Consider the following 24,220-nt stretch of genomic DNA (forward strand, 5'->3'; position numbering starts at 1 on the left):
CTTGCTCGTGCTCCAACGGCGCCGCCGCACCGTGAGTCGAAAAATGCCGTCGCCTCGGGAAGGGCCGAGCGACCGACTTGTCCAACTAAGGCAGGGCAGGCAACACATTTCTCCTGCGCGATCAATCCGCGAGCGCAGCTGCACGTAAGTATAGGCAGTACGCGCGAAGGAGGCCCGCGCAGGCACACACGCACAACAACTCCCAGCGCGGTTGCAGCCAACGCGCCTCGCCCATGCACGAAGGACGCCAGCTCGAGCCCTCCCGGCCACCCCGAGCAGGCGAAACACCGAAAGCTGCAGTTTGCGCCGCTTTTCTCTCTCGTACTCGATGCACGGGCACGCAAAGACGTCGGGATATGTCGCACAGTTTTCGCACCGACCGGTGACGCTTTACGCCGCGCTGTATACAGTGCGTACGCAGAAAGCAGTGAAAGGCTACAGCGCGCGCGGCAGGGCGGCGATATAGGCGACGCGACAGCACGTGAGCGGGCGAAAGGTGTAGCGTTTCGCGCGGCGCTCCAGTTCAGGAGCCAACAACAGTGGGTGGAGTGCTGCACGGGGAGCGTTCGGTGCACGGAAGCCGATGGCAGATCGACGACGCGGGAAGGAAAGCGCCCTGCCCAGCTGCATGCCGTGCTTCGATCTCGAAGGAGGACGACGGCGCGAAAGATCGCAACCCCGCCTGTGTAGGTAGCGTGCGCGTGGGTGTCGTAAGCTGGAGAAAACACACACACACACACACACACACGCACACACACACAACGCTATCTATCTATCTATCTATCTATCTATCTATCTATCTATCTATCTATCTATCTATCTATCTATCTATCTATCTATCTATCTAAATTGCTCAGTCTACTTTTCTTCTGGAACGCGGAATTACGAACCAGATTTCAAAATAAACGTAATCATTACGACGTAACTTCAGATGTGCTGTATGTGACTGAATGTGTGACATATAGTATCTTCGTCTTTGTTACATTGTTTTCGTGTTCTGACGCGCCTTGAGTCAGGGGGCATACTTTGCCTTTACACTAAGGAATAATATAAATAAAATAACTAAATAAATTATGAATTAATTTAACAAATACGCTAAACCACGCATAATTTGAATATAATCATTAAACTTAGTTTTATGCACCTCTCTCACCGTGGTTTCAAAGAAAGACAAAGCGAAAAGCGTGCAACATGCGGGACGAACGACATCGGCATCTTCGCCGCTCCGTAATAATTTACAAACACCTTACGAGTAATTTCGGCGCCTCCTTACGTGGAAGCGCCGCCATAGCTCTTCGTGCTTCCATGACAGCGCACTGGAGCGAGAGAGAAAAAAGAAAGAAAAGGAAAGGAGAAAATTCGCGAGAACGAAAGCTACGTGGTGGTCCTGGCGCAACGATTTCCCCGCAAAGCGAAGTGTCATGACCAGAAGCTCGCCATCACCTAAGCGGCGGCGGCGAAACAACGCCTGAATTCTAGCGCACAAATCTCTGCGCAGCAGACACGCCGCTCGCTTTATAGGGTAAGTGAATATATCTCTACGATTCCCGCGGCGTGTCGCAAGGTTGCTACACCAGAAACCGGCCGCGCGCGTTACAGCGGAGGGGGCGGGCTGCTTCTCCCAGTGGCTGCTGAGCCCGTAGTCTTCGCGGTGAAACGGCGGCCCGACTGCCTCTCCCGTCGTATATAGTCGTCGCTACGCATGCAGCCATCTGCGGAGCACGCAGCGGCAGCAAAACGGCGCCGCGGCGAGGAGCAGCTACTTATTACGAAACTCATTCCAAGGAATGCTCCCTTCGCGTACATGTCGGCAGACAGACAAAACGCGTTTCCTGCGTGCGCGCGCCCTGTGCGCTGGTCGCGGCGGAATAAAATAAAATTAACTGTGATGAGCGAGAAACTGATACGAGCACAAAAAAAAAGGGGGGGGGGGAGGGGGAATGCGAAGAAGGAGCATCGCCGGAAAAGCGGCGGCCGGGTGCCGTGATTATTTCCCCGGATGGCTGGCGCGGGCGCCTGATTGAACGCCCTGATCGATCGACAGATGGCGTCTTCGGAAAGGGGCCTCTGCGGACGCTCTCGGAGAGACGCCGTGAGAAAAGGAGCGAAGCAGACAGGCAGACACTGCAGGCAGGATTATATCCGCGCGAATGACAGCGCCGCGATGCCAGTTTCTCAGCAGCAGTTTACTTTTTACTGCATGCATGGGTGTCTTAGCACTCGGCACCACATGCAAGACTGTACGAGTGGTGCGACTGCTCCTTCGGTGCCAGCGTGCCCTGATATGCATTGGAACAGAGGCGGAGGCTGAATGAGGTTTATAATTATGCTCTGGAACAGCCTCGAGCTTCTCTAATATACTGCCGCGTTGAAGAAAAGCGAGGACCTAATTCGACTCACAGCTATGGCGAGCGCGGTCGACTGCCACATACCGTTGAAAGAAGAGCACAGACAATGATACAACCGTCGCCATCAGAAAGGAGAAAACAATAACGCATAGCACATGCTCCTTATTACAAGACGGCAGGGACTGCAGAAATCTGCACGCAGAGGAGTATCAGCTCAACCCACTCAGAATAAAGTGGGATTCAAAACTAGAGTTATAGGCATACGTATATAGGTGTCGACAAATGCGAGAATATAGTTACAGGTACTGCGATTATCACAGCGCACGACTCGGAAAGACCGCGCGAAGGCAGCGTACACGCATGGTAAGAGAAGTCGCAAGACCAGAGTCCTCAGCCGTTAACTCTACCTAACTGTCAACATTTTTTTCCCTTACCCTAAAACATTCCAAAAGTTCGCGAAGGATAACGAAGATGATTAAAATAGCAACGAATGCTACCTCAGCACGGCCCACGAACATGCCTCGCATGTCGGAGTCGTCCGACCACTCCCCCCTCCCTTTCCCACGTCCATGTTCGATGTTTAAAAGACAGCCGCTGAGAAACTGTGTCGTTCACCGTATACTAGAGCAGGGAGCAATTCACGAGCTCGTCCCTTCTTCCGCATGCCATTCCGTTACCCCATTAGTTGATGTAAGGCTTCTCTCCTTCCGCGAGTCAGTTATTCGTGATACCTCATTGTACGGCCACCGGGACATCGCCGGGCGGCCGCTGTCAACCAGTGGGCAAAACGTCGCCGTGCCCACGCGAGGGGCCCAGGTCACGCGAAAAGGAAAGAGAGACACAAAGCACGAGGAGCAAGTGGAGGGACGGGCAGCACATTCCGAGACTATATTCGAGCCCGCATTTAATAGCGTGCAGCAGCGCGCGGAGCCCACGACTACAGCGAAGCAGAGTGTAGTGCTCCAGGAATGCGTGATTTGCACGCTGTCTATCAGCGTCCCAGCACAGACACGAACCCAGGATTTTTTTTTCGGGGGGGGGGGGGCGCAACCCAAAGTAACTTTTGTATGCAGATGAGGGGGGGGAGGGACCTTTACTAGTTCAAATGTGAATAACGCCCACCATCCGCCATAAAGACGCGTAAACACGCAAAAGATAAATGAAATCAAGCGTATCTCTAAGATACGCCTGTCAGATACACCTCTCTTTTACTTGGCAAACAAGGAACCATACCAAATGGACTTGTGCAGGAAAGAAGCCCACGAGAACACTGCCAAGAACAAGTAAACGAGCGAAAAGTGTAAAATAAAGATTTGTAGTAGCCTTTCTTGAATTAGCTCTGGAAGAATTATAGAGAAATATATACTTGCGGAACAATCACAGTTCTTTTGGATCCCTCATTTACTGCTCCACCAAGTTCAGTGCCAAAACCGACTCGTATTGTTATTTGGGAAGTTGCGTAACGATGCATGGCCGCCAGTCCCGTACGTACCGCGCAGAGCGCAGGAAGCTGCGGTTCTAGACGCACTGCGCCCACCGCGGAAGGTTAGAACACCACCCACATATGCACAGCAGAGAAGTGGCTACGTCAGACGGCTCGACTGATAACTGTAGAAGCGTCATTCAAAACAAGCGTAATTGTTCTCCACTTCCGGCGGCGTTTTCCCTGCTTCCTTTTTAAAATAAAAAGATGTTGGTCCATAAATATTTTTGCAAACAAGGGTTAAATTTGTTAATTTTCGGCTTTTACTTCCTGTTTGGCTGTTACATTGGCTCTCACTTCCTTAGTAGATCGCTTAATTTCTCATCTCCTTGCGACTCTTGTTTCTAGTTGACAATTTTGCACAAAAAGTGCTGTACAATTAGGGAAAAACCAGACTAGTAACGGGCGACAGTCACATTGCTTATGAGTTTAAGGGTTATTGCAGGGTTTGATGATGGACGTCATTTGGCATTATCTTATTTTCGACCTTATCTAGCCTATATCGCGGGTATATGGTTCCGAGGATCTGCCAGCGTCGCGTCGAGCCGTCACTCGACGAAATAACGAGGCAAAAGGAAAAGTTAAACGCAACTGGCTTTTTCTCCGGCCGCAACTCGTTCCACGAACATACAAACCAGCTGACTACGAACCGAATCGCTTTCCTGGTCCCTGGATCAGTCTAAACAAAGAAGACTGAACTGACGGAGCAACAGCGATGCGCGTGACCGTTGAATAGATGGTGACAACTGAACGCATCTCCCTTGGGATCCAGTCCGTAACCCTTAATGACCATCGGTTATCTTCCCTCCTCATTACATGTCCTGCCCATGCCCATTTCTTTTTCTTGATTTCAACTAAGATGTCATTAACTCGCGTTTGTTCCCTCACCCAATCTGCTCTTTTCTTATCCCTTAAGGGGGCGGCAGAAAGTTAGGTGGGCGGATGAGATTAAGAAGTTTGCAGGCATGGCATGGCCACAATTAGTGCATGACTGGGCTTGTTGGAAAAGTATGGGAGAGGCCTTTGCCCTGCAGTGGGCGTAACCAGGCTGATGATGATGATTATGATGATGATGATGATGAACGCATCTCGAGTTAATCGCGCGGGCACCTAATCGATGAGAAAACTGGCCTTCACACCCTAGGAGGTGCCGATAACTGCCGCCATACAAAAGGAGTCAGAAAGGAGGCAAAATGTTGCCCGCCGAATAGCTGTCAAGCCTCAAGCTTGATTTGGCGGCACTTTAAGAATGTGTGTGAGGAGTGGTGGCGTGGGCGGGGAGGGGAGTATGCAGCCTAACTTAAGGGGGGGGGGCTGCCCCCCCTCCTGCGTACGTGCCTGTCCCAGCATATAACATGCCTCCAGAAGCATATACAAGATTATAAATGAGCAGCGCGAAGCTCGCTCCTGCGGTTGACTATTTAGTGCCGCGGCACTGCCCGTACAGCTTGGTTGAGGGATATAATTGTGTTCTTCTGCAGTCTCGTGACAACAAACAGTCGAGTACACCCCGTATGTGTTGCTGCCCACAACTACCGCCGCAACCGTCTGGGCTGCACGCATGCACGACGCTTCAAAGTTCCGTCGTCGCCACCGCGCGCGGCGATGAAGTTGGCGAAGAAGTTCCGCCACAGCGGCCGATCGCTGTGACCCAGATCGGTTCTCTCCCACGGCTGACCGGCCCATGAGGGGGAGGGGAGGAGGTGTCGAAACGAAGAAAGCCTGGAGGGCTAACCACCGCAGACAGAAAGAGGCGACGTCGACTAGCGTGCTTGCGCCTCAGCATTGGGCCTCCGCGACCGCCGCCGCGTTCGCTCGACTGCGAACCGACGGTCTCGGAGGCTCTGCATTCGGGCCCGGCGAGACTGCACCGCGGACCATCATCACTCGCGACGTTAAATGCACTGCGACGCGTGTCTGCGTGCCACCCGCGGAGGGAGATTAATGCACGCGATGGCAAGAAAGGCCAGGGCAAGGTACAACACTGCTTATTCTAGCGCGAAGGCGCGCCAACCCGCCCCACATCGAGGAAGATAGCATGGGGAGAACAATAACAAGAGGATGTTCCCGCGCGTTGTTCCTCACATCACTTCCTTAGCGCTCTCCTGCGTTCCCGTTAATGAACTGGCCGGGCAGAAGACTATGCGCCCGCGTAAACAATGGAGCCACCTTTAACTTGAAGGGCAATCGAGCGAACGGGCCACAACTATGGTATATAGAAATGAAGACGGGGTCACTAAAGTGATTCCCCGAAGACAAGCCCTGCGCGGGATGGAGGTCCGTTCTCGTAATAGAACACGTCCTTGTAGGACACGCTTAGCGCACCATTAACGGGCCGTTAGAACGGCGGGCAGCGGTAAGATCAGTGAGATGGAGGCCAAACTACACGGCCGTGATCCCTATGGAAGCTGCAGGCTATAGCTGTTTGGTGAAGCGTGCAAAGCATTACATGAAACGCGTATGCATTGAAAGATAGCACGGAACCCGGTTGTACCACGGGAGCAGGTTGCGTCGAATTAAACGCATCGCAATCGCTTACAAAAGCGATATAAGTGCGATGGTTTCAGAGAAACCAATGGTTCTCATTTGAGCGAATTGATGCGCAAGATATTTAACTAAGATGCACATTATTTTGCTTCTTTCTTTTAAATGCGTGAACATTTCTACGCTTATACAACGAGCAAACCCGTTCGTCCGTCACGTAAGACGAGCGCTTTCAAGATAGGGCCCGCCGCAGCGGGAGAATCGACCTTCGTGCTGCCTCTCATTTCAATGCCAACTAAGCGGCGAGAATACAGCGCACACGAAGCTGGCAGCACTCGGTGCATTCTGTCCCCCATCGCCGATCGCTATCAAAATAGGGCCCCCGTGGCCGCGCCATACGAGCCGCCGCCGAAGTACGGTTGATAAAAGGTTCGACACGGACGGATAAGGCGTTAAACAGCGATAACGGCTAATACTGATCGGAACGTCATTAGTGCACCCGGCGCCTCCACCTGGAGTAGTTTGCTTTCGTCATCAATCCACCTTGCGCCGCCGACCGCAGCTGTTCGTGTCGCCGCAGCGCTGTCGTTTGTAGTGGTCGCATCAAGTTTCATAACACTGATTATGACACCTGGCTACGTGGATATGAGCAAGTGGCACAATGCTTAAGCATAATTAAGCAGATCCCAGAGAAGTTTCTGCGTGAATTTCTTTCAATGATGCCTTGTTTTGCGTACCAGCAAAAACGATACTTTGGTATTGCGCTAGACGCAATCAGGAAAGCTTGGGGAAGAATATTAAGCCGTACAAAGTAGCGAGCGTGTTGTAAAAGGCGGAACGCTCTCGCTAGATCGACTTTCATTTGCATAGTTTCATAAATTTGCGGGCGTGGTTCGCTCTACGCCCCCCCCCCCCCGCCTGGCAAATAAATAGAACAATTTTTTTATTTGTTTATACATTCATAATGTGTTTACTCATCGAGACGTAGCCGATATGACTGACTCTCAATAAATGGGTTACTTATGCCGTTCGAATTCTCGTCGCCCGAACTGAAAGCATACAAGAAAGCTTTCAACATACTTGCACGGCAGAAAGTGCCCTCCCATAATATGAGTTGTTGCTTACGCCCCGCCCATTTACCAGTGGGGGTATGCTGAATAAAGGGGGACGACGGTTACATGAACAACATTTTTTTTTTATCTGACGCATTGACATCACGAAGGCTTAAGGCAGTGCGCTCTGCTGCCACTGCAATAGTCGATCGCGCTGCAGCGGGGCAGCTTCACCTCGCAACATCGGCCGAGTGCCATACGTGCGCGCAGTCATCATCGATGCTTCTGAGGCAAGCCGTTTCACAGCAAGCTGAGCGGCGCGCGCGACCGCCGTCAAGAGGACGAGCACTGCTCGGCCGACAGCGCCTGTCGACCAAGGGGCGTGCAAGACAAAAAGACAAACCGGCGCAAGCAACAAGGCTAAAAGGATCGGCAAGGGCCGCCGCCGGCGCCCGCTGCGGGATGACACGTTGCAAGAACCGCGCGGACCGATGGAAGACGCGCGCCCCAGGGCGCGCGCGACGAGGAAGAAGCTTCGTCGGTGCGCGACACCTCCTGTCGGGCACGCAGCGACGGGCGATATCTACGGCCGCTGTCCAGCGCCGTGACACGGCGCAGCGAGGGGGCCCCCGAACACACGAAACTGAAGGGAGGGGAGGTAGGGGGGGGGGGGGGGTGAACAACCATGACGGACGCGGCGGCAGCAGCGGAGGAAGGGGGGACCGCGCCACGCTGCAGGATCCACCGCAGGTCAACTCCATCCCTCTCGTCCACTGCCTCTCTCTCTACTTCTTGTCCTGGTACAGAGGTCCGGCCGAAGAGGGGACATTGCACGGAACGCGACCAAAACGAGGAAGCCGGCAACAACCGCCGAAAGCGGACGGGGGAGGGGGGAGCGCGCGACTTTGCAGTGCTCCCACGCGCCGGAAAGGTCGTCCGCGGGGAGACACAGCGAGAGCGAGGCGACCGCGGTCACGCCAAAGCAAGAAACAAACGAGGTGGCCGGAGGAGAAGAGGCCGAGTACAGGCGAGACAGTACGCACGAGCCGAATGACCGATTTCACCGCAGAAGAAGCCTGCCGCCCACATCGCACAGCGGTTGCTGCGGCACGCATCATGCCGCAAAACCAAGCGCACGCGGACATACAACAAACACACGCATGCAGCAGCAGCAGCAGCAGCAGCCCTCAGTGACCGGGGGCACGCAAGCGACGCAACCCCTCAGAGGGGCACAAGCCTGTTGTCACCCCCCATACCTTGCCGCAGAGAAGATCGCCGATGGTGCTGTTGGAATATGTGTGTTTTTTTTTTTTTTTAGCTCGACAGGGAAGAGGATGACCGCAGAAGGAAAATTTTCAAACACACACATACAAAAAAAACGTTTACCAACAACGAGCGCGCGCGCACACGCTCTAGACAACGGAGGCATCCAAATGCTGAGCAGAAGGAAGTTGCAGAAACAAGAAAGAAAGAAAAGGAACAAGGTAACGAAGCCGGGGAGCAGAACGCGGAGTGGAGCCGGCAGGGCCAAAGACAGCCGCGATGCTATCGGGGTTTCAAGGCCATTTCTGAGCGCCCCCGAGGCAGGGCTGTCCTCCCGCACGCGTCCTTACAATGACATATAAAAGCAAACTCTGCTCGAAGCACACTCAGGTAGTACACGTCGCGAGAGAGCTCATCCCAAACTCACGGCCTGCCCTACTGCAGGGGACGACGAGGCTAGCATAAGAAGAATCGGAAGCATCGCCGAGCTTGTTCGCCGACACTTTCGCTTGGAAACTTTGCCCCGCCCCGCCCAATCTTAACTTCTATTTCGGAACGTCCGCCCGCTCGTAAAACTCCGTAATGAAGGAAAGCGCGCCCACGTATAAGCGGGACCCCCGTAGTAAAGAAAAAAAAGAAGCTGACGCAGACATGCCCCACGGGGCGCCTACAAAACCTGTCTTCGTGTTCACAACGCAACAATGAATCTGTTTCACTAGATACGAGCACAGAGAAGAGGAAGTGCAGAACGAGGCACGCGACTTCCCTGTACAGTACGAAGTTTCATCACCGCAGGATAAGACGGCGCTGCAATCGATGAATACCAGCGCGAGAACAATGGGTATTACATGCATTTTACTACTTTAGAAACACAGCTCCAGTGGGAAACACTATTGCGGCTTCTCTTATTGCTCCTTCCAGTTCCATTCTGTTAGGTTTCTGGTCTTGAAACTTCTTTTAGAGCAGATTATTTTTCTTTATTTATTTTCTTTCTTTTTTCATCCACAACCAACTGATTCCATCGCATCTTTTGCAATGCATGAATAAGTAACGGCACTTTCCAGTATGAGTGTCGCTGAACCTCAATAATGTTCGGGGTTGTAACACTCATTGTACAGGCAAATATTCCTCATTTTCTCAACAAGTTTTGAAAAAGCAGCTGAACGGCAGAAATTGGAGGCTATGCTAGGGGTTAGGCTAATCATAGATATACAGTTAGCTTTAAGAGAAGGTCGTCGGAAAGCAGAGTGAACAAGTTTATACGAACCTCTGCACAGACGTCCGCGCTTGTCTAGAGCGATATCTCGAGAGTTGCGCTATGGGGGCAAGCAAATGGCAACACCGCAAAGTGCCATGACGAATACTTTACGATTCCTATGTCCACGTAGCCGCTACTACTATAAGAGCAAAGAACCCCAACTCAGCAGCTAAGCCAAACCATCGCACCATCGCTTTGTTTGCTTCTCAGTCTGTACTCCCTATCACTCCGCGCTAAGCCTAGCCGCACGACTGGCAGTCGCATTTCCTCCTAGCATTTTCAGCATGAAACTCTGCGGCTTCTACCAGTTGCAGCCAGACGGTGAAATTGAGCGGCTCTGCTGTCGACCAAGGAGCTGCAAGGACGCGCGGAACGAAAAAAATAAAATAAAATAAATAAAACCGAGCACGGCGGCAGGCGCAACATCATCGCCTCCGGAGGCAATCTTGACGCCGGCGGCGGTCTAATTTGAGGTTGTTCTGCGCATAGCTAATCGACCGAGCTTCCTTCCTCCTCGGTATACCTGTCGTCCTTTCGCGCGGCCGCGTTCGCAGAATTGTGTGCTCAGCTTTCCGGTGGCATCGCGAGAGCGCGGCGATCGGCGACATTAAACGACGCGCTAACGTTTTAACTCATCGGCAGTCGCTTACGCAACTGTAAACGACGGTGAACTCATCCCTGTATTCAGCGAGAGACGACAACGACGATGATAGCGGTGACGACAGTGAAACGAGCAAGTATGCTGATGACAGAACGACAGAGAAGAAAGAAAGAGCGTACAAGCCCCTTCGAAAAAAACGTTCCCAAAAGTGCTGTTGGGCTAAAAAGGCCTCCTCCATGTATTCTGTCCTTCCAGGCAAATGCAAACCGATACGTCGCGTCTTAGTTGTGTATCCAATTTTGTAGCCAAAAACATTTCGCGTTTTGTAGAAATTTACCACCAGTAACAACAAATTTCTAACTTATTCCAAATATCCCAAGTGGCGGTATTCCTTTTCTTTTTCTTCTTGTTTGCATTTCAAATCGATCTTCATGCCTTCCAATAACACACAGTTTAAAAACCTTACACCTAACTTATCTTCGGTTGACACAGGTCGGTTGGAGGAAACCGTTCTTGCAGTCTGCCCGCCCGCGTGCTTTGAGAAACGAATTCACCCATGTCGGCGCGTCACCCACTTCCTTCCCCGCTCCTTCCCAACCCTTTCTACTGGAACGAAGTCCATTAGGGTTGAAACGAACAAACAAGTAGCGCATCGCGGCGGGTCCAATCCATGCAGACAACAGACGGCACTGCGTTCACTGACCCTGTTCACGTTTTTAACTGAAAGCGTTTCTTGCACTGCGTCTGCCCGATTAGCCGTACTTAAAATCGCGCACTCATTAAAGTAAGCCCTTCCTTCACAAGCGCTTCAATGGCTATTGTCATAAATCCATGTCATTGCTCGTTCTCTTACTCACACTCTTTTGTTACCAGTGGAAAGTGGTATAAAAACAATCTATGTAGATTTTGTTTTCTGTCTTGAGAAAGGTCGGTCTCCCACCGAAACGTCGATGCAATAAAGAGTTGTTCTTTAACAAGTGCGTCAACTTTTCAATTTTACACGCACGCACGCACGCACGCACGCACGCACGCACGCACGCACACGCGCACACACACACACACACACACACACACACACACACACACACACACACACACACACACACACACACACACACACAAAGATGACGGAGGGCATTAGGCGGTCAATAGGGAGCAGCGCGTAAGAGGAAGGCATTACCAACCAAAGAGCGCGCATATACCTACGAAATACCGCAGCTAAGCCCTAATCCTGTCGGCGACGGGGATCAGCGCTTTTCTTCCTATCCTGGTTGGAGGTCGTTGTTCTCCATTCAAGCGCATCAGCTCTCACAACCAGCACTCTTCTTTTTTTTTTTTTTTTCGGATTGCACCGCCCGCCTTCACGCACGTCATCCAACAACACACGGCCAGTTTCTGCATGCCTTCACACGAAGATCCGCGGTCCATGCAGTTCTAAAAAAAGAAAAAGAAAGACCTGCAGTTGTGGGCTCGGTGGTATATGACGCCCTGTAGCTGAACATGAAGTTGCGGGTTCGTTTCCCAGCCGGAGTGGCCGCATTTCGACGGGCGGAACGCATAAGCGCCCTTCACGAGCCTTCAACTACGGCCTTTCTCGAGTACTCATAACCCACTGTCCAGCTCTGTAACGTAAGCATTTCGATTAAAGTTCGGAAAAGGGCATTTATTACTGAAAGACTACGCCACTGGCGATGCACCGTACACCGACGGCGCTAGTTTCCGACCTTCACGCAGTGACCAAACGGGACGTCGCTGCAAAGATGTCGCCGCCGGCTCATTAAGTTAGCTCTGGAAAGAAACCTTAGTGCATATCGGCATCGCCCGTGAAGCGTCCACACGCCTTACACGTGTAAATCGGTAAAAAAAGAAGAGAGAGAGAGTGAGAGAGAGAAAATTGCAGGCTGACTCTGCGGAAAACACGGAGCGATCAAAAAGGGGCTACACGTATGTCACGTCCACAGCGTCACGTGACGACGGGAGGACTTCGCATGAACCCCGTCCACTCGCCTGAAACGAAAGAAAAAGAAAAACGTAGACGGAGAAGAAAGAGGGGGAGGGAAACGAAAAGTGCAGCAGTTCAGATATTCTCGAGGAAACACAAAAAGAGCTTTATCCCCTCAATGCCTGCGCGATCGGCGCGTTCGATAAGGAGTAAATAACAAGAGCGCAACGGCAACAAAGCTAGGGAAAAAAAAAAAAAAAGATAGCAACGCGAGACGGAGTTTTTCGGGTATGCACTAAGCCGCCCCAGCTTACGCGGCGCTCCGGCTAAAAGCAACCGACGGCCGAAGCAGGGACGGTATGCCCATTCCTTTCCCTCTCCAACTCCACCCTCACGCTCGCTCTGTTCCATGTGGTTTGCAGCGTCCCACAGCACATCGGGGCCCGGCGGAGGTAGCGCGTAGAGTCCCGGGACGGCGATGCTTTTTCCGCGATAAGGGACGTCCAAACACCGCGCGGCCACTTTGGATAGCTGCGGGAAGCTTTGAAAAAAAAAAAAAAAGTGGTAGTAGCGTTTCTCTCTCGGCAGAAGCGTTGCAGCAGCAATAAATATTCCCCCCCCCCCCCCCCCCTTCTGCATTACGGCCCGATAGTGCCGCTCAGACTTGCGTGCCAGTTCATGTGCGTCTCTCCCCTTTCCAGCACCTGTCCCGATTTTGTGCGTTTTTTTTTCTTTACGCCACTGCTACCACAAGCCCGGTATTTGCGCGCGCAGCAAAGAACGCTCGCGCCGATAGTTGAACTCACCGCTCAACTATCTCGCACAACGCCGTGCCGTACAAGGCAAACGGGTGTAATGCGAGAGGGACAAACAGGTCGGTTAAATTACCATGCCTCTTTTCCCGGTTATCGCTTGGTTGGGAGCTACCGTGCTGCGCGGTCGCCTAGGATATCGAATGCAGCCGTATCGCTCTTTCCAACGTACACGCGTCCGCCACTTCAGCTGCGGGCGAAGTTGACCAACCAGTAGATTTAATCAGTGAAAGGATGGAGACGCATTTAGTTGCATATGGTAAATACGAAAAAAAAAAAGAAAAGTAGAAGAAAAACCTAACATTAACATGGAACAGTCACTATAGGCCGAACAACCGCCGTAAAGTTAAAACATCCGAGGTTGTTAGCTCGTGAGTCGTGTGCTTGTTGGCCCCCGTATACACAGCCGCACACACCTGACAAAAACTGGGCGAGCGCTATCCGTATACCTGTTCATCTTTCCGGTTACTCTGATCAACGTTGACGCTTACAATGCTTGCACGTGCCGTTACGGACGCTAAACCGACGAACCATCCACCGCTTCCGCCGTGCTGCTCGCGAGGAACTGAAGAGAAAAGGATCCCACTTGTTTCGCCGTGCCAGTAGTTTTTCAAGATGGCGGTTTCGAAGGCGTCAATGCACGTGACGTCACTGCCGCCCTGTTGGTGTATCATTCCAAGCCCCCACACCACTGCTATAGAGACAAGCGGACCGAATCAAAGCGCAGATTATTCTCATGCCAGCGTGTACAGCTTCGACGCTAAGCATCTGTGAAACCTCCCAATGCCGTATACGCGAACAGACTGCCAAGTACGCAGAGCATACAATGAGCGGGACGAGACGTTTCGTGCGCTAGCACGCGTTGTGTTCGAGGATAAAGTAATCACACGCGATCCGACGGCTCACTGACGGCGGTGATAAAACGAACCGCGTAAAAGTCTCACGTCGACGACGCGACTGTCTCGCGCGCACGCCCCAAATCAACGGGTAATCAACGGGCACGGCTATAGCAGACACGTTCCCTGACACCTTGAGCGGAAGCGGCGCCTAAATTGCCGCCCGGCGCGAAGACATACCCGCGGCTGAGCCTGGAAACAATGGAAATTGTTTTCGTCAACCCGATGCTTATTACGCAGCGATAGGAGAGAAAAAAGAACACGAAAGAAAGAACGGGCGCGTAGTACATTTAAATTGCGGAGCGCCTTGGGAACGGCCTTGTCATGCTGCCGGGTGGTTTGCCCCCCTTTCTCGATGGTTTCATTGAACTTCGACTTGCCCATCCAAAGAATGCCGGCCGCTTTGCGGCTACGTGCAATTTCTATTGTGTTCTCCCCGCCTCGACTGGAACCATGCCACAACGACGTCAGAAGGATCGACGTTTGAAGGCAGCAAGATTAATTATTATTGAGACTGAATACGAGACTACGAAGCGTGTAAGAGAAACCAATTGTTCCGGTGCGTTTAGGCCAGACGACAGCGTGAAATTATCAATAAAACTGCGCCCATGGCACGCGGTAAAGAAATGACTATAGAAAACGCGCTGTGACCCGTTACACGGGCGAACAATGAAAATTAAATAAAATTAATTGAGGAATTCAGAGATGCAAGAGGAAGTCTCGCACATGTCGACAAACATCCTTTACAAACAAGTAAGCTTGCAATTAGGAGCAGCAAATTAAAGGGAGAAGACCAAACAGAAAGACTAAATGTTGAACGTTTACCCCACGAACGTAAGAAAATATGTCAGACTTGCTTTACTGTTGGCTTAGACTTGGCGAGGCAAAAAAAGAAAAGACGCAGTACCGAAAGGCGGGTGGCAACACCACCGTGAAATTCGCACCCGAGCTTAGCGTGACGTCATAAATTTCGACCGAGTCAGCTCGAGGCTGTTTATTCATTTCTTTTGCTAAATTTTCTTGCTTAAGAACGAAACAGCCCGAGCACACCAAAATACAGCGCAATTCGCGCCGTTGCACTAACGCAGTGGGTGCTGTGCTCTGGGCGCGAAATTCAAAAGGGCAGCGTCTGCGTTCACTTGCGTCTCCTTAATAAGACGCGTTTTTTCATACAAAGACGGCGTAAATGCAGTTTTCGAATAATGTAGGCGAAGCTTAGGCTGCCCCCACGGTCGGAGACGGTGAAAGACTTTCGGCGAGACCTCCGCGGCTCAATATAATCATGACCTCACGCCGCTGCTCTTCTCGACACGGCTAAACAGTCCCGAAAGCCACCCCATTTGCAGCGACTCTTCAGGGCTCGCGCGAGCCTCCTTATCGGTCTTGCGGCGTATATCTATACAAGCGGCTAAGATAACGCAGTCGGAGGCTAATCCCGGCATACACGATATGGGCACACAGAGGGCGCCGACAAAGAACAGCCGCCGGTCTCTTATCGTATGCGACCGTTGGCAAAGCCGAGGGCGGGGGGTGGCACAATCGCAGGGCTTGAACCGCCACGTAAAGCGCATAGACCTTTGGCTCTAAGCACGTGTTCGGCGCAGATTAACACAGTGTCGAATAACATACGCGCGCACAATGCGAGAAATGGTGCTTGCAGGTGGCTCCGTCTCTAAGCTCCAACTACATTACGCCTCATTGTGCACAGTTCGCACAGGTGCCAATAGAACACCGTCCCCGCCGATCATCGGCCCAGAAGGCAGTGAAGGTACATTTGTGCGAGCGCCACTGCCTGTACTGTTCTGTCCGCGCACGTGCACACATTCACCGTCATCTCTCTCTCTCGCTCTCTCTATTCCAATGCTCCCCTCCATTAGCGTAGGGTACATCTAGCCAGACGCTTTTCTGGTAAACACATCTGCCTTCTCTCCTTCTTTCTTTTTCTCTCTCTCTCGTAACCCTAAAAAATATGCTTGCAATGCACAATAGCAGCAGTGCGCTTGCTGCACAGTTGTATAAACGCGCGCTGAGATTTTGCAAGCTGCGAAAGGAATATCACTCTGAGCATGTTAAAGAGCGAAGTCGCGGTGCCTTCGTCCCTATACGCCTGCTGCAAAACACAGACGGCTAGACGCCCTTACAACAGTGAGGAATCTCATCCTGACCTCAATATACGGCGAAGATACAGGCGCCGGCTTGCGCGCAAGCGAAATTCATTGCAGGGCGACGCCAAGAAATTCCGCTTTTCGCCGAGATGAAGGCTGACAACGAAGAAAAAAAAAAAAAAGAAACCTCGAGTACAAAATAGTGGGACACGCCTCGCAGGCGGGCCTCTCTTCAATCCGAGAAGCCTGGTAAGCAGAGTTCGATGGATCGAAAACGTCGTTTGCCCATTTCGCGACTTCACGACTACTTCGAAACTCTGAACAGTGACGAAAGCGAGATTTAAAGCAGTAATGTATCCGTAACTCTCGAACGTACCTAAGCGGCGCACTCGTTGAGCTACACCCTATCCAGTGCGGGGTTTCGGGCCGATGAAATGTCGAGCTCACTGCCAAAGTTTACGTTTCTATTCCGAGCTTCATTTCTTAACTAGATCGTTTTTTAAAGTGAATCTTTCTTTGCCTGTCCCTACAAGACACCTAATGCTTAGGTACTACTACTACTACTACTACTACTACTACTACTACTACTAATAATAATAATAATAATAAACGAATAATAAAGTAAGGCGGTGATTACTTTCGGACGGCCACTGAAAGTGCCAACGCGACGGCGGCATGTAATAGGTATACCGGCTTCTCCGCTTGTTTCTAATATTAGCGGCTTCACTGCAGCCAATGCGAGCGGCGCCTGTTTGTTCTTCGCAAGGGTGCAGCAGTAGCGGTGGTGCCGTTTGGCAGCAGGCCGCGCGTGCCTTGAGAAACGGAGCGAGCAAAGCGATCGGAACAGAGCCCGCAGCAATAAACAAAACGAAACAAGGAGACCGCACACGCGGAAATAGGGCACCGCTCTGGAACGACGCCGACTAATATGGTTCGGCGCGGCAGCGCTTTGCTGCGCGTCGCGTCGCTTCACGCGGCGGCCGCAACGCTACGGGTCGACCCCAACCAGTGGCAATCACGCGGCAGTGTTTGTGTGTGCTCGTCTTCGTGTAGTCTGAACGGGTTAACGAAACCGCCAAACACGAGCAGGGAGCGGAGGTCTCCTCTCTTGTCGGCAGTTAACGCACGCGCGCAAGACACCGCGATTTTTCTCGAAACCTTCCGAACTGCTCAGACGCTCTGTGGCAGTATTTTGTTCACTACCTCCACATCTGTTTATGGTTCACGCAAAAAAGAAAGAAGGGATGTCGGGACAAGGAAACGCTTCAGTATAGGCCGTGTTAACTGACAATAGCCCGAGGTTCGTATAAACCGATGTTTCGTATTAAATGATTTCGTCATAACGAGAGTAAATTATTACGCCATAACGAGAGTACAAAGAGGCGTATCCCTGAGCGCCAACTTTCGACAATGAATTCACTTAAGCTGACCATCCCCTCAAGGTAGCACTCTCTCTCTCGAGAGAGAGAGAGAGAGTGAGACGCTGTCGGGAAGAAACCTTCTTGAATTTGCTATAACGAGAACAAAGGGGGTTAACCGAGGGGCCCGAATTTTTATTAATCATATCATGAGAAGCCAACAAAGACACCAAGGAAAACATAGGGGAAATTGCTTGTACTTTCTTATTGAATTAAGAAATAATAAATTAATGGCAATGAAAATGGATGAACAAACAACTTGCCGCAGGTGGGTAACGATGCCACGTCTTCACATTACGCGTGCGATGTTCTTTGTGATGCTGTTTGTTATAGAATTCGAGGACTCGAAAAATAGTACTAACCCATCGGATTTCGCGTCCCATAGCTACACCTGGGATTATGTACACCAGTCATCGCAATGCAGAGCTCTAGATTGTTTTATTAAAAAGTGTTCAATGTGCACCGAAATCTCGGCACACGGAGCGCTCTTGCGTATCGCGTTCATCGCGACGCGGCTGCGAAGGCAGGGGATCGAATCCGCGACCTCGCCCAACAGAACGCCATCGCCGCTTATAGCCACCGCGGTGAGCGCGCTATCATTGAAAGTTTAGTATATCCAGAATGCGGCTTCAGTGTGCGATTCCTGCTAAGGCGGAAAAAAACATCAGGTTTTTGCCGGTTACGGAAACTGGTTACCGGGAATCGACTTTAGCGAAATTCTCGGTCGTTGCGTGACTCGATCACAACGGCGAGACCGCGCTTTCATCCTTGTCGCCTGCCCAACACAGGTTTGGAGTCTTGTTTTTTACCTTCCCTCAAAAGTTTCCTCCACAAAGGCGCCGCCGCGACTTTCTTCGAGGTGACGCCGTCACCAGCGCGTGCGGCATTCTTGTGACCGTGCCAATGCCGACACCCAACACTCATCTCCTCGTCATCCATCAAAGCACGTGACGCCGTTCCACGCGCTGCTTACGAGTTAGCCTCGCGACGGCAGCCCGGAGGACAGAAACCTCTCCCAGGTGGTGCGCTGTGTGGTTTACGTATCGGGGCCGTAACGTTGCTATCCGCGACTCTCGCGTGAGATGACAGTATGCACCGCAACGTATGACGCAGAGAAGTCCGAGAGAGGTCCAGTCAGAACAACATGCGCAACAAACAAAAACACGGAGCATGCCACATCGGTGACGTGCCCTCGGCATGCATGCTCTCTAATCGACCGCGCGACGCATGCATTACACTAACGTACCTTAAAAAAAAAAAAAAGAACGAAATATATAGAAGAGAAAGAATGATGAGAGTGGCGCGTAATGTCCGGAACCACAGCGATACGAGCGCGGCACCGCAGCGTCCGTACCGCAGCTAACGTTAGGCCTACAGCTGAAACGAACCCGCACGGCCCTTCCTCAGCCCGTTCGAAGTGACGGAGTTCGCTCCTTTTCATCCCCGACCTTCTGTAATCGGCCATCGCAAAGAGCGGCGCGGGCGACCGCCTTCTTGCAGGTCGCATCGTTTACGAGAAATCCGTCCGCTGGTCGTTCTTTCTTCGCCCCGTTTTGCGCCGTGAAAAGCGTGCGGGTCGACGGGCCTCACCGGCGGTGATCGGCAGCCTTTACGAGCGAAGCGACCCGGAACGTGATCGTAAACGGGCTTCGGAAGGAACGGCGACCCCCCCGGTTAGGCCTAACCGGAGAAGCAGCGGCCGCCAGCTGAAAAGGCAGGCAGGCCGTGCTTCCCCGACAGGCAAGAGCGACGCGGTGCGGCCCACTTTCGAGGAGCCAGCCGATGACGGGCTCGGCATCTGGCTGCTTCTCCTACGCCACCAGCAGCAACAGGTGGCCAGCGATTGCCGAGGACGCGGTGCCGCGCTCGACTCCCGGGTTCCTTACATTCGAGCGAAAGAAATGCGAGGAGATCGTGGAAAGAACAAGACACACGTCATGCACGTAGAAAACAGCTCGCACTCGACAGGCGCGACTCACCGAGCAGAAGAAGCCCCCCGGAACAACACTGCGTGGCCGGGCCGAGGTGCCGAGAAGGAAAGCGAATCGCTAAACAAGGCAGCCGAGGTCGGCAGCACCCGACGGTTTGTTTCCTCCGGAGTATTATTATCCCAGGTGTCTTCGCCGGAGCTTTCTGCTCGGCTTTCTTCGAAGGCGTTGCACGGCCGAGTCTCGAGGAACTATAACCACGCGCACAGAACGAGGGGACACACGATTTGCGAGCGAGCGGCCGCCGTCGACCGGGCTCGGGAGGCACGTCCCACAGTCGCCGAAGTCTGCTGGCGTCGCCCCTCACATGGCGCCGTTTTCAGCGGGCCTTGACAGCGACCATCGAGAGACACGCTCGGCGCGGACGCCGGGCACCCGCACCACACACAACCACGCGTGCGGGGTGCAACAACACCGCCGCTGCACGAGACGCCGGAGGAGGAAGAAGACCCGAGAAGAAGCCAGGCAACAACACCGGGGCCAGCCAGCCAAGCCAGCCAGCCGACCAACTATGGTCGCGACAGCAAGCGCAGCGGCGTCGGCAAGGGGGGGCTGGCTCCGCGACTTTGGGCAGCCCGGCAAGTGGTTTTCGCGTCCAAGGTAGCGAGATTCCTACGCAGGCGGGCAGGTAGGCAGGCGGCCGGGGCGCGCGAGGAGGGCGAGGGGGATCCCGGCGGGCATGCCGGGATTAAGGGGGCCGAGAGAGAGAGAGAGAGGTAAGAAGGGGCCCGAGCGGCCCCGAGCAGGAGAAGCTGTCTCTCTCAAGAAAGAGCGCACGAAGGCCCGAGGAAAGGAAGAAGTAAAAACAGTCAACAATATCAGAGGGAAGCACGCAGGTAAGGGGAGAGACGTACTGGGCGCACCGGAGAACGACGCTCTCTTCGGGCAGAGAAACAGATAGGCGCAAGAAGGAGAATCGGCGGAACGAAGAGGAGAAAGACAACTTGCACCGCCGCGAGGCAGCGCCGAACACCTTGCGCGGGACGGTTCGTTCGTGTGGTGGGGGACTTCCCCCTTCTTTCCAAGCCCCCTTCCTCTCTAGACGCAGCGCGCTCGCTGCCCGGTCAGCTAGCTTCAGTGCGCTCTTTTATGTTCTATTTCTTTTTCTATTGCGTAAACTTTTCTCCTCCTGCGTTGAGTTTCGCGCTTCCCCTCCATCACGCAGGTTACACAATCGGTGTTGCCAGACGAAAAAGTGAGCACGCGTTACATTTGGCAGCGAATTGCGGCAGCTGCGAGAAATCGAATATTTCTGGGGCGCCATAACGTTTACTGCTCGCACTGTACGTGACTCGGCGTCTGCGGAAATTTCCGGTAGATTTCTGTCGAGCGCGAGGTCGTTGTAAGAAAGGCTGCTAGAACTTATCCGAGAACTCACGGGAAAACAACGCGGCATATTGCTCCAATCGACCAGGTTCCATTGATGCACGAGGTTCCAACACCGACGATCCATATATTTGGGCCCGTATTCAGAATGCGATTCATTCGTTAAGGCTGGTTCTACGAAGGCTTCTCCGCAAAGGTAAATAGCAATAGCGAACGTATTGCTACAAGAGAGCAGATTTGGGCAAGTTGGTAAGGTAAGAGCACCGAAACCAGCGCAGAGAAGCACGGCACATAAGAATAACACAGTAAGAACAATTCTTTTTTTCTCTGCCTTTCGTGTGGGCTGTTTCCTTGAGCTAGTTTCCATTAGGCGAACATATTGCATAAAGGCGGCTGGCCAACGAAAACTTGTTACGAACTAAATGTACTGCTAACTCTGTCACAGGTTTGCACTCTTTGCCACGCTGATACCTCGATACACCGTTCGTGCAACTTCGCTAACAAAACCTGTAGTTTTACATAATTGAACAATGAGTTTTTATTTTGCAGCGCAGCCAACCAGACGGTACGAACGTATTCCAAGTCCACTGGCCATATCATGAAAAGCCAACAAACACCGACACCAAGGACAACATAGGGGAAATTACTTGTGCTTAGTAAATGGAATGAAGAAACGATAAATTAATGTAAATTAAAGTGGATGAAAAAACAACTTGCCGCTGTTGTTTTTTCATCCACTTTAATTTCCATTAATTTATCGTTTCTTCATTCCATTTACTAAGCACAAGTAATTTCCTCTATGTTGTCCTTGGTGTCAGTGTTTGTTGTCTTTTCATGATATGAATAATAAAATTCGGGCCCCTCGGTTAAACCCCTTTCTTCTCGTTAAGTCCACTGGCGGTCATTTGCGAAAAATTTGTCAGATTTCGGTTTGGACCTCGCCTTTCAATCGCGTACACAGCGCTAAATGTAACAAGGTGCGGATTTCAGCGGAGAATACACGAATATATATATATATATATATATATATATATATATATATATATATATATATATATATATATATATATATATATATATATATATATATATATATATATATATATCTGTATATATATATATTCTGTTATTATGTGCACTGAATGCCCCTGCGAAGGCCTTAAGTTCAAGCAAAAGAGGCATATAAAGGCAACCATCACAGTATAGACGTTTCCTCCCCCCTTCTTCCTGTTCGCAGTATAAGAGGAGCATGTACTTCCCCATATATTCGCTGACATTAGCGAAATTGTGCAAGATGAGAGCAAGTATACCAGGACATGATGTTCGCGACAGGATATGCTTCCAATACCCTTGCAGTGAATTAAATGTCGTCTCGGCGCTTGCAAATCTCATCGATAACTAACGCAACGCGCAAGTGAAAAATCCTTTTCGACATGAGCGACACGCACAAGAGAAAGAAGCAGAAAAGGAGAAGTGCCTTCCAATAATAGAAAAACACAGCCTGTTCGGGTAAGAAATGGTGTACAGAATAACCGAACACGGCAGACATTGGCCGCAGCAGCAGCGATGTCTTTTGGTGGTTCGTTGAGCCACAAGAGAACATGGAAAGTCATTTTGTTTCCTGATATTCTAGTGAAAGGAAAAGAAAAGAGCGCTGCACATTCATGTTGCTGCCGACAGCTTTATGCCACCGGCTATTTTACCTACCACTAGCCCTGTCATTGTAATAAGTTCACGAAACGCGGTTCAATTAAACGCAGCAAAATGGAACCACCAGCGCTGCCAGTGACGTCTATGTCTTCGACACAGCGTAATGATCATACGTAGAGAAACGGCCGAAATCTCTGTAATGCCGCGCCCAGCCGGAATGCAAGCTGAGTGAAACACTCGGACCAGGAAATACGTGAAGTATTGTTATAGATGCGGCGCATGAGGTGAAAACACCAGAAGAAGAAAAGGGGCTTGGCTGACCGTATAAACGCAACGACAAAGATTAAAGGAACGACGACACTGCAGCACCGCACAGCGCTGGGACCGGAAGTCCAGCAGGGCCGAGAAAACGACGTTTCGTTAGCCACCCCGCCCATGAATACATGACCGTGCCGAAAATAGACGCTTCGTGCAACGGCACAAAGCGAGGCGACGGTCCGCAGAGCAAACCAAACCAGTCTCGTTCCCATAAAAGAAACAAACAAACTGAGAGAGAAAGAAAGAAACGATGGCACCGCACTCGTATCTGTAGGGCGGCGATCGCTCATTTGTGCGCACGTAAGCAAATGCGTCACAAGATAGAACTACATCCTTCATGGCCGCGCTATACCAAAGAAGGCTAAGCTAGATTCTACTCTCTTTGCGGAATTTCGCATACTTCGGGAGTATACAGTTCGCCGAAAAGAAAACCATTTTTCTTTATGCTCCCATTTGTTGCGTCGTCCGGTCGCACAAGAAAAAGAAAGAAGAAGAAACACACCCGAACAGGAGACTGCGTTCTCCATGCTGCTTTGCTTCCTCTCTCGTTACTCTCTCCGCACGATAATCATCACTTCGCGCACCTTCGTGAGATCACCCGCCGTGGTTGCTCAGTGGCTATGGTGTTGGGCTGCTGAGCACGAGGTCGCAGGATCGAATCCCGGCCACGGCGGCCGCATTTCGATGGGGGCGAAATGCGAAAACACCCGTGTGCTTAGATTTAGGTGCACGTTAAAGAACCCCAGGTGGTCAAAATTTCCGGAGTCCTCCACTACGGCGTGCCTCATAATCAGAAAGTGGTTTTGGCACGTAAAACCCCAAATATTATTATTATGATTATTATTATTCGTGAGATTCGTATACACTTCGCGACGGTGACGGCTGCCTGTATATACACCTCGCACGCGTTCGTCAGTGCCGCCGACACGCTGGCTGACGCGGGCACTTATTTGGGCCTCTGTATGCATGTCTCGCTTTGAATTCGTCGCGTTTACTCGCCCTGTATACGGGAGGCGAGTTTGGTCACTGGGAGGGGTCAGAAGCGAGCGACCGATTCGGGGCAAACGCGGATGGCGCTCGTGCGACGCGCAAGCTTGCAGTGCGCTGCCGGAGAGTCACCAAGTGAGGCGCGCCGACAAAGCTGTCCTTTCCTTTCATAGCTCACGAGTTTCGCATTCGGCCACTCGGAACAGCGCACTATATGCTGACTACGTCGGCTTGCATGGCTGAAATAATGCGGCGTGTATTTCAAGCAACCGGCGCACTGCGTCAACGC

The 24,220-nt window shown here is 51.8% G+C and overlaps 1 protein-coding gene across 5 annotated transcripts in view; it reads right to left on the reverse strand.

Moving 5' to 3' along the window:
- Egfr (epidermal growth factor receptor) overlaps positions 1-24,220 on the reverse strand; it is a 226,427-nt gene that overhangs the window by 62,923 nt on the left and 139,284 nt on the right. Inside the window, exon 1 of one of the 5 annotated variants that reach the window (XM_075680691.1) lies at positions 19,642-20,294. The exons of 3 other annotated variants lie outside the window; for them this stretch is intronic. The gene's annotated coding sequence lies outside the window, so the exon portion shown is untranslated. Of the gene's footprint in view, positions 1-19,641; positions 20,295-24,220 lie in introns of those variants that run through there. One more of the 5 variants, XM_075680694.1, reaches the window with a different exon arrangement.

This window comes from Dermacentor variabilis, chromosome 2, assembly GCF_050947875.1.
Source record: "Dermacentor variabilis isolate Ectoservices chromosome 2, ASM5094787v1, whole genome shotgun sequence".
Lineage (NCBI taxonomy): Eukaryota > Metazoa > Arthropoda > Arachnida > Ixodida > Ixodidae > Dermacentor > Dermacentor variabilis.